This window comes from Macaca fascicularis, chromosome 12 (assembly GCF_037993035.2).
Source record: "Macaca fascicularis isolate 582-1 chromosome 12, T2T-MFA8v1.1".
NCBI lineage: Eukaryota > Metazoa > Chordata > Mammalia > Primates > Cercopithecidae > Macaca > Macaca fascicularis.
In genome coordinates, this window is record NC_088386.1 from 128512721 (window position 1) to 128523241 (window position 10521).

Sequence of the window (10521 nt, forward strand, 5' to 3'; positions counted from 1 at the left end):
ATTCTCCTGCCTCAGCCTTCCGAGTAGTTGGGACTACAGATGCACGCCATCATGCCTGGCTAATTTGTGTGTTTTTTTAGTAAAGACTGGGTTTCACCATGTTGGCCAGGCTGGTCTCAAACTCCCGATCTCAGGTGATACCCCGGCTTTGGCCTCCCAAAGTACTGGGATTACAGGCCTGAGCCACTGTGCCCGGCCAGAACACCTTATTAATGTTACAGGCAAGATCTGCAAATGAATGCTAAAAATAGTGAGCAAAACTTCAAGGAGAAACAGGATATTTCCCATAACCCCCAAGTATCTCTCCTGAAAATATTTCTAATTACAGTGATGGTTTGAATGTATGTTTACAAATATTTGATATTCCTCATTCCAGGAGAGGGAGCTTAGTTCCCCTCCCCTTAAATATGTGCTTCTGGATTAGTGACTTGCTTCTAATGAATGAGAGCAGAAAGAGAAAAGCAGTAATTTAATAGTGGAGGAAACTGGCAGACACCACCTTCGCCAAGTGGTCAAAGTCAACAGCGTCAATGAGGCATGTTGACATGGCATGCCTTGGGAAGATGTGCCGAGAGAGGCAGTCACCTGTGAAGTCTTCTTCCCCCAAATCCATCACCTTAGTCTACTCATGAGACAATGTCAGACAAACCCGCACCAAGGGACATTCTACAAAACACCAAAATACCTGACCAGCACTATTCAAAAGTGTGAACATCATAAAAGACAAGGAAAGACCTGGAAACTGTCACAGATGAGTGAGGAGAACTGATGACTATCATCTGGAATCTTGGATAGGATTCTGGAACAGAAGAAGCTCAACCAGGGAAATCGGAATAAAGTCTGAAGTTTAGTTAGCAGTAGTGTACCAAAGCTAATTTCTTAGTTTTGATCAATGTGCCATATTTAGGCAAAGTGTTAACATTAGGGGAAGCAGGGTGAAGGGTACATGGGAACTCTGTGTACTGTCTTAGCAACTCTTGTGTAAATCTAAAATTATTTTAAAATAAAAGTTCAAGTTAGACCCCTTGGCTCCTGCCTGTAATCCCAGCTCCTCTGGAGGCCAAGACAGGAGGATCACTTGAGCCCAGGAGTTTGAGACCACCCTGGGCAACATAGCAAGACCTCATCTCTTAGAAATTTTATTAAAATTAGCCAGGCATAGTGGTGTGTGGCTCTAGTCCCAGCTACTCAGGAGGCTGAGGTGGGAGGGTTGTTTGAGCCCAGGAATTTGAGGCTGCAGTGAGCTATGATCATGCCCCTGCACTCCAGCCTAGGCAACAGATCAAGACCCCATCTCTAAACAAATAAATGAATTACATTAAATTAAAGTACAGCCAGGCGCAGTGGCTCACGCCTGTAATCCCAGCACTTTGGGAGGCCAAGGTGGGTGGATCATGAGGTCAGAAGATTGAGACCATCCTGGCTAACATGGTGAAACCCTGTCTCTACTAAAAATACAAAAAATTAGCCGGGCATGGTGGCACGTACCTGTAGTCCCAGCTACTAGGGAGGCTGAGGCAGGAGAATCGCTTGAACCTGGGAGGCAGAGGCTGCAGTGAGCCGAGATCATGCCACTGCACTCCAGCCTGGGTGACAGAGCAAGACTCAGTCTCAAAAAAATAAAAAATAAAAAAGTACATTCCTATGAGGCCTGATAGGATCCCCCATTCCCTGATCTGTGGCAGGGTGCACACCAAGCAGGAGGAGAAGCGGTGGGATCCAAAGTGTCAGGTGGTGAAGAGAGGGACCCCACAGAGGAGGTGGGCAGTCCCACGAGTGGAAGGCATGGCCTACTTTGCCCATAGGGAACCCCTCTCAACCCCCCACCTTGGGTGTGCTCTGGGTGGTCCACACATGACAGGTGGTAAGAGTCCAAAATAAGGCGGGAACTGCCTCCAGCTGTGGGTCACTGGTGAGCCACAGCTAATGGTCAGACTGTCCCCTCTCAGGTTAAGGACATGCTAAGGTGGTGACAGGTCAACCAAATCATGGAAAAAAAGTTTGAAAAAAGGCACCACACCAAGCCTAGGCTGACTCTCTAGGACAAGTATTGTTAAGATGCCAGTCCAGAATGAGCTGAGGCTTGCAAAAACCACCAAGAGCAGTACTGTATCTTTTAATTGATGATCAGAGCATAAAAGAACAAGAGGCAATTGATGGGAGATTACCACAAGCAGAGAGATTGCCTTCCCTGTTGGAAAATGGGTCATCAGTGTGGAAAGGGTGGGCTGCTCAGCATGGGTGCAGACGAGAAGCCATGCCTGGGAAATCATGGGTCCCAGCACTAACCCAGGTGGGAAAAGCTACACCCAATTCTCCAGGAGCGGGGAGGGGGTATCAGCTGCCTCTCCAGGGGCTGCTGCTCAGTGTGCTCCAGAGGAAGAGCTGAGGTCTCGGAGGCGCCCCCCAGTACCGCCCACAGCACGGCTGAGGCCCTGAAACCCTCCAGCCCTGAGAAGGGAACACTGCCAGAGGAATAGTTTCAAATATCTAAATGATCAATCATGGAAAATGGCCTTGTGTGTGGAACTAGCACCTCTGGGTTGAAGTTACAGTGATGAGGCTTTAGGTTTAAGAAAAGCTCCCTGACCATTTGAGCTGTCTAAAAATGGAGTGGCTGGCTCAGCCGCTGGAGGTGAAGAAGCAGAGCCCGGAAGGCCACCTGTTCGGGGGTTTGCTGAGATGCCAGTGGTAGACCCAAGGGTAGGTCAGATGACCTTTAAGGCCCCATTCAGTCAGGAGATCTGAGGGTCTCAGAACTGAGCCTGGAGGGAGCTTAACAGCCCCTCTCCAGCAGCCACCCCAGCCCTGGGAATGCAGTGGTGTCAAAGGGGCTATTGCAGCTGGTGAATGAGGCCCTGGCACCAGTGGCAACCTGGCAGACTGCCGGTTTGGCCCGGAAGGTGCTAAAGATCCCAGCTCTGAGCCCCTGGCCTCCTGGGAAATGTGAGCAGCTTATGGATAAAAGGATAGCTCTGTCTAGCTTCCCAGATCGCAGCTGCCAGGATGGGGCCGAAAGGGGTGATTTGACCCTCCACAAGCTAGACAGGAAATCCCTCAAGACCCTGGTCAACATGAAGGGACATCAGATCCCAGCAGCTCCTGCACCTGTCACGCCCCCGCCCTCTCTCCCAGGACCCAGGACTCCAGCTAAGCACCTCCTGCGGCTGCCATCCTTCTGCAGCCCCCTCCCCCAGGCTGCCCCATGCCTTGCCCCCTCCCATGGAATGTCCTGCTCTACTCACTTTCCCACCTCACCAGGTCGCCCCAGCGCCAGCGTTCAATGCCTCCTCTCCCTGCAAAACTTTTTTTTTTAAGATGGAGTCTTGCTCTGTTGCCTAGGCTGGAGTGCAGTGGGGCAATCTTGGCTCACTGCAACCTCCACCTCCCAATTCAAGTGATTCTCCTGTCTCAGCCTCCTGAGTAGCTGTGATTACAGGCGCGCACCACAACGCCCAGCTAATTTTTTTTATTTTTAGTAGAGATGGGGTTTCGCCATGTTGGCCAGGCTGCTCTCAAACTCCTGACCTCAGGTGATCTGCCCACCTCAGCCTCCCGAAGTGCTAGGATTACAGGCATGAGCCACCGCACCTGGCCAACTTTTTTTTTCTTTCTAAATGAAGGACGTTTTTCCTATTTCAAAAACAAGACAAAAATTAGACAAACTAAAAATTAGACAAACTAAAAATTAGACAAACTATGATACATTCATACAATGGAATATTATCCAGTGATTAAAAAGAAAGGAGCTATCAAGCTATAAGAGGATGGGGAGGAAATGTAAATGCATAATGCTAAGTAAAAAAAGCCAATCTGAAACAGCCCCATACTGTATAACTCCAACTGTGACATTCTGGAAAAGGCAAAACTACGGAGACACTATGATCAAGTGGTTGCTGGAAATTGGGGAGAGGGAAAGAGAGAGATGAATAGGTAAAGCACCAGATTTTTAGGGCAGTGAAACTATTCTGTATGCGACTGTAAGGGTGGGTACATGGCATTGTCCATTTCTCAAAACTTACAGAATGTACAACGCAAGCAGTGAAGCCTCATGTAAACTAGGGGCTTTACTTAGTGATTGAGCATCAGTACTGGCGAACCTGGAGAGGAGGTGGAGGTTCCGCGTTTCTTCCCACGTGCCTCGCCCTGTGCATCTCTTCATCCTTTGTAACATCCTTTAGAATAAATCAGCAAACTGATTTCCTGGAATTCTGTGAGCTGCTCTAGCAAAATTTTTTTTTTTTTTTGAGACAGAGTCTCACTCTGTCACCGAGTCTGGAGTGCAGTGGCACGATCTCAGCTCACTGCAACCTCTGCCTCCCAGGTTCAAGTGATTCTCCTGCCTCAGCCTCCTGAGTAGCTGGGATTACAGACACATGCTACCGCGCCCTACTAATTTTGTATTTTTATTTATTTATTTATTTGAGATGGAGTTTTGCTTTTGTCGCCCAGGCTAGAGTGCAATAGTTCAATCTTGGCTCACTGCAACCTCTACCTCCCAGTTCAAGGAATTTTCCTGCCTCAGCCACCCAAGCGGCTGGGATTACAGGCATGCGCCACCACGCCCGGCTAATTTTGTATTTTCAGTAGAGACAGAGTTTCTCCATGTTGGTCAGGCTAGTTTCAAACTCCTTACCTCAGGTGATCCACCCGCCTCAGCCTACCAAAGTGCTGGGATTACAGGTGTGAGCCACTGCGCCTGGCCAATTTTTGTATTTTTAGTAGAGATGGGGTTTCACCATGTTGGCCAGGCTGGTCTTGAACTCCTGACCTCAGGTGAGCCGCCCGCGTTGGTCTCCCAAAATGCTGGGATTACAGGCCTGAGTCACTGCAACTGGAATAGTTTCTTCCTACTGTACTCTCAACAACACAAAATCTTCTATGACCTCGGGTTATCAAGAAATGTGTGAGAATTTCTCCCCACCAAAAACCGATCAATTGACTGGGTGTGGCAACTCACCCCTGTAATCCCAGCACTTTGGGAGGCTGAGGTGGGAGGATCGCCTGAACCCAGAAGCTTGAGACCAGCCTGGGCAACAAAGTGAAACCCCATTTCTATAAGAGAAGAAGAAGAAAGAAGAAAGATCAAAAGACGAAAGACGGAAGAGGAGGAGGAGGAAGGAAGGAAGAAAAAGAAGAGGAAGAAAGAGGAGGAAGGAGGAGGAGGAAGAAAGAAAGAAGAGGAAGAAGAAAAGAAAAGAAGAAAAAGAAGGAAGAGGAGGAAGAGGAGGAGGAGGAGAAGGAGGAAGAAAGGAGAAAAAACCACTAAGTTTTCTCCCCCTCGCTGTCCTCAAATGATGGTGTTGTGGGTTTGGTAAGGTTTTGTTTTATTTTGTTTTGTGAAGAGGGTGGTGGCTTTTCGGTTTTTCAGCTTTCAATCATGATAATTGTTGTCTCTCCCTTTCCCAATAATTATACTACTTTATTTTTGTGTGTCATTGCGTTGGCCACAATATCCAGAAAAAAATACCAAATGATTGCAGTGCCACTGGGATTTATTCCTTGTTCTGATTGAACTTGAGTGCTTCTGGGATTTCCTACGGCCCCCTAGAGAGGATTCTTCTTCACATTCACTCAAGGAATCATTCTACTGCTAAGTTACCAAACGTTTCCATCAGGGGTTGATGTTGACTTTCATCAAATGCTTCTTCATAGGTACCAAACAATCTTTTCCTTTAAAAAGACCAAGGTTTCCTGTACCCTTCTATCTTTTATTCATCTTCCCCTTCACTGGTTTCTCCTTTCTCAGCTAAAAATAGCTGCTCATGGCCACCTCCTTCCTTTTTGATTTTCTTCCCTCTCCAGCCTCTGAAATGAATGCCCTGGGCCAGCAGACACCACTCTTTTGCCACTGCTGTCTCCTGGAGCCCCCAGCCCACCCTACCCGGTTCTGCATCCTCCCTGGCCTGGAGAACGCCCTTCTCACTCTCATTTCAGGGTGGGTCTCTTGATCTCCCACTCAGGCCATGAATCAGATCTTCCCCTCTCTGCTCCTCCATCCCATGCCAACAAGACCTCAGGTGGGCGTCCTCTGCAGTGCCCAGGCTCTTATCTCTCTCCCTACCTGCTCAGTAGACACGAGACTTCACTGTCACCCCACACTCAACATTCGGAGTCTGAAACAGGGCTCATCCTCTTCCCTTCTCTTCCAGCTTCCCACTTCCCACAGCTCAGCAAGACAGGGAAACACATAAGCCTGGGACCAGGAGCCTGTGGCCTCTTTCTCTCACTAAGTCCAGGTGCTGGGGCCACACTTCCCACAGCGTCCTTCCCCTTCGGGCCCAGCATGCTCTTCTGAGTACATAAGCTCATTCAAGCTTTCCCAACCCTGATAGCCAGATCATTGTGGTCCCATTTTACAGATAAGGAAGCACCTTACCAGCCTAAGCGTCTAGTAGGCACAGAGGCCAGGAAGGAGGTGCCCCAGCTGACCCCGCCTCCAGGGCTGGCCGGTTCCAGCACCTTCTCCCCAGCGGTGTTGGAGTCGGACACCCAGATGCTACGCCAGAGCCCCCTGTCTTGGTGGGATGTTAAAGAATTAGGGACCAGGCCACGTGCGGTGGCTCACATCTGTAATCCCAGCATTTTTGGGGATCAGGCCATGTGCAGTGGCTCACACCTGTAATCCCAGCATTTTGGGAGACCAAGGTGGGTGAATCACCTGAGGTCAGGAGTTCAAGACCAGCCTGGCCAATATAGTGAAACCCTGTCTCTACTAAAAATACAAAAAAAATTAGCTGGGGGTGGTGGCATGCACCTGTAATTCCAGCTACTCAGGAGGCTAAGGCAGGAGAATCTCTTGAACCTGGGAGGCGGAGGTTGCAACTGAGCCGAGATTATGCCACTGCACTCCCGCCTGGGTGACACAGTGAGACTCTTCAAAAAAAAGAAAAGAAAAAAGAAAAGGAAAGAAAGAAAAAGGGAGAAAGAGAGAGAGAAAGAAAGAAAAAGAAAAGAGAAATAATTCAAAACGAAGTGTCCAGTTTGCTCTGTGGCCCCCCAGCTTCCTCTCGCCATAGGGACGTGGCTTTACTGTTGTGACTCCTCAGTACCACAAAAACACCCTCAGCCGGGAAGGTGGGGACCTGCGGGCAGCAGCGCAGAGCGGGTGGCGCGGGCGCAGGCTCTGGAGCAGGCTCGCCTGGCTGCTTGTTCCAGCCCACAGGCTCGTCACCGGGCTGCGCCGAGCCTCAGGTCCACGTCTGGGAAAGTCAGGATTCCCCACCCGTGAGTCTCTGTTAGCATCGAGCGAACCAAAGCGCAGAAGAGCACGGTCCCGCGCGGGGCACGTGGTGGACATCCGTGAGCGCTGGGACTGCCGGCCGCGCGGTGCTTGGTCCCTGTGGAGGAGGCGGCCGGGGCGCGGGGCCCGGGGGCGCCGCCTGCTGAGCGCTGCCTCCGTTGCTACGTGTCAGCCCCTCCAGGCGAAGGCATCGAGAGTTGAGGGCCAGAGACCCCAGGGACCCTGACCAGCGGTGCCGGACTCAAGCGGTGTCTTGGAGCTGCTGAGGGCGTGGGCAGGGCTTGAGCTACACGGTCATCACCCGGGGTGTCTCCTTGTCCACCTGCCCGCTGGACACGAGACCTCACTCCCACCCCACAATCTGCAGGTCTGAACCAGAGATCTCCCCTCCCCACTTTGCTCTGGACACCTGTCCCCCTCCCCCAAGTCTGAGGCTGCCCCTCAACAGAGGAGAAATCAGTTGACCAACTGCTCAATGCGTTATTTCACTTCTAAATGATTCTTCAAGAAGCAAACCTCCAAAACAGACCTTATGTACATATTAAAATTAATATATGATACAGCGATATCTCAAATCACTGAAAAAAGTATTATTCAATAAAGGGCCTGGAATGATTAATCAACAGTTAAAAATAAATAATCTCGACTGAGCACAATGGCTCACACCTGTAATCCCAGTACTTTGGGAGACCTAGGTGGGAGGAGCTTGACCCTGGATTTCAAGACCACCCTGGGCAACATAGGGAGACTCAATCTCTAGGAGAGAAAAAAAAAAAAGTAATTAGCTGGGCATGGTGGCACATGCCTGTGGTCCAAGCTATTGGGAAGGCTGAGGCAGGAGGACAGCTTGAGTTCAGGCGATCAAGGCTGGTGTAAGCCATGATCATGCCACTGCACTCCAGCCCGGGTGACAGAGTGAGACACCGATTCAAAAAAAGAAATGCAGAAAAGCCAACATTAAGTAGCCAAATCTGGGACAATTTGAGGATCAAAATAACTAATGAGGCCAGATGCGACAGCTCATGCCTGTAATCCCAACACTTTGGGAGGTAGAGGCTGGTGGATCACCTGAGGTTGGGAGATCGAGACCAGCCTGGCCAACCCAGTGAAACTCCATCTCTACGAAAAATACAAAAATTAGCTGGGCGTGGTGGCACACTCCTGTAATCCCAGCTACTCAGGAGGCTGGACGGGAGGATCTCTTGAACCCAGGAGGCAGAGGTTGCAGTGAACCAAGATCCAGCCTAGGTAACAGATCAAAGAAAAAACAAACAAAAAATTAATGATAGTAACAAATTATAATCCATTAAATAACATAAGAACCTAGGGCCGGGTGCAGTGGCTCACGCCTGTAATCCCAACACTTTGGGAGGCCAAGGCAGGTGGATCACATGAAGTCAGGAGTTCGAGACCAGTCTGACCAACATGGTGAAACCCCATCTCTACTAAAAATACCAAAATTAGCTGGGCATGTTGGCGGGCACCTGTAATCCCAGCTATCAGGAGGCTGAGGCAGGACAATCGCTTGAACCCAGGAGGCGGAGGTTGCAATGAGCCGAGATTGCACCACTGCACTCCAGCATGGGCGACAGAGCAAGACTCTGTATAAAAAAAAAAAAAAAAAAAAAAAATTAGCCAGGTGTGGCGGCACACGCCTGTAATCCCAGCTACTCAGGAGGCTGAAGCAGGACAATGGCTTGAACCCAGGAGGCAGAGGTTACAGTGAGCCGAGATTGTACCACTGCACTCCAACCTGGACAACAGAGTGAGACTGTCTCAAAAAAAAAAAAAGAAAGAAAGAAAGAAAGAAATCCTGTCGCCGGGCGTGGTGGCTCAAGCCTGTAATCCCAGCACTTTGGGAGGCCGAGACGGGTGGATCACGAGGTCAGGAGATCGAGACCATCCTGGCTAACACGGTGAAACCCCGTCTCTACTAAAAAATACAAAAAACTAGCCGGGCGAGGTGGCGGGCGCCTGTAGTCCCAGCTACTCGGGAGGCTGAGGCAGGAGAATGGCGTGAACCCGGGAGGCGGAGCTTGCAGTGAGCTGAGATCCGGCCACTGCACTCCAGCCTGGGTGACAGAGCGAGACTCCGTCTCAAAAAAAAAAAAAAAAGAAAGAAATCCTGTCATTTGCAGCAAAATGTATGAACCTGGAGGACATTATGTTAAGTGAAATAAGCCAGGAGCAGGAAGGAAAATACTGCACGATCTCACTCATGTAGAATCTAAAAAAAGTTGGTCTCATAGAAGTTTAGTCCTAGAGGTTGGGGAGGACAGTGGGGATGGAGGGAGACTGGTCAGCAGGCACGAAGTTACAGTTGGATAGTTCTGGTGTTCCAGTGCACTGGCCAGAGTGAAGAGATTTTACTGAACGCATGGGGTAGACAGCCCAGAAGTGCCACACCTTAAAAATAGGATTAAATTAGCCAGAGAGGATAGCCTATTCCAGACTAATCCTGAGTTATCTTAAAACCAAGGCTTATATGCCCAGGCCCATTGGCTCACGCCTGTAATCCCAGCGCTTCGGGAAGCAGAGGCAAGAGGATCGCTTGAGCCCAGGAGTTCGAGACCAACCTGAGCAATATAGTGAGACCTCATTTCTACTAAAAATTACCAGGGCATGATGGCTTGCACCTGTAGTCCCAGCTACCAGGGAGACTGAGGCAAGAGGGTCACTTGAGCCCAGGAGTTTGACACTTCAGTGAGCTATAATCATACCACTGTACTCCAGCCTGGGCAATAGAGCAAGACTCCACCTCTTTAAAAAAGATCAAAATGATCTGCATGTAAATTAACTGCCTAAAAATGTTTCGGTGCTCTTTGAGAGGATCACAACAAACTCCAGCAACCCAAAACATACATTTCACAATGTCTGACATCCAATAAAAAATTACATGAAATAGGAGAAAGAAGGAAAAGGCGACCTTTAGCCTGGAGAAAAATCAGACAGTATAAACTGATACAGCAATGACAAAGATCACAGAATTTTTCCTTTTTTTTTTTGAAATGGAGTCTCGCCCTGTCGCCCAGGCTGGAGTGCAATGGTGCGATTTCAGCTCACTGCAACCTTCGCCTCCCAGGTTCAAGAGATTCTCCTGCTTCAGCCTCCTGAGTAGTTGGGATTACAGGCATGTGCCACCATGCCTGGCTATTTTTTTCTTTTCTTTTTTTTTTTTATATATCTTTAGTTTCACCATGTTGGCCAGGCTGATCTCGAACTCCTGAACTCATGATCCAACCGCCTCAGCCTCCCAAAGTGCTGAGATTACAGGCATG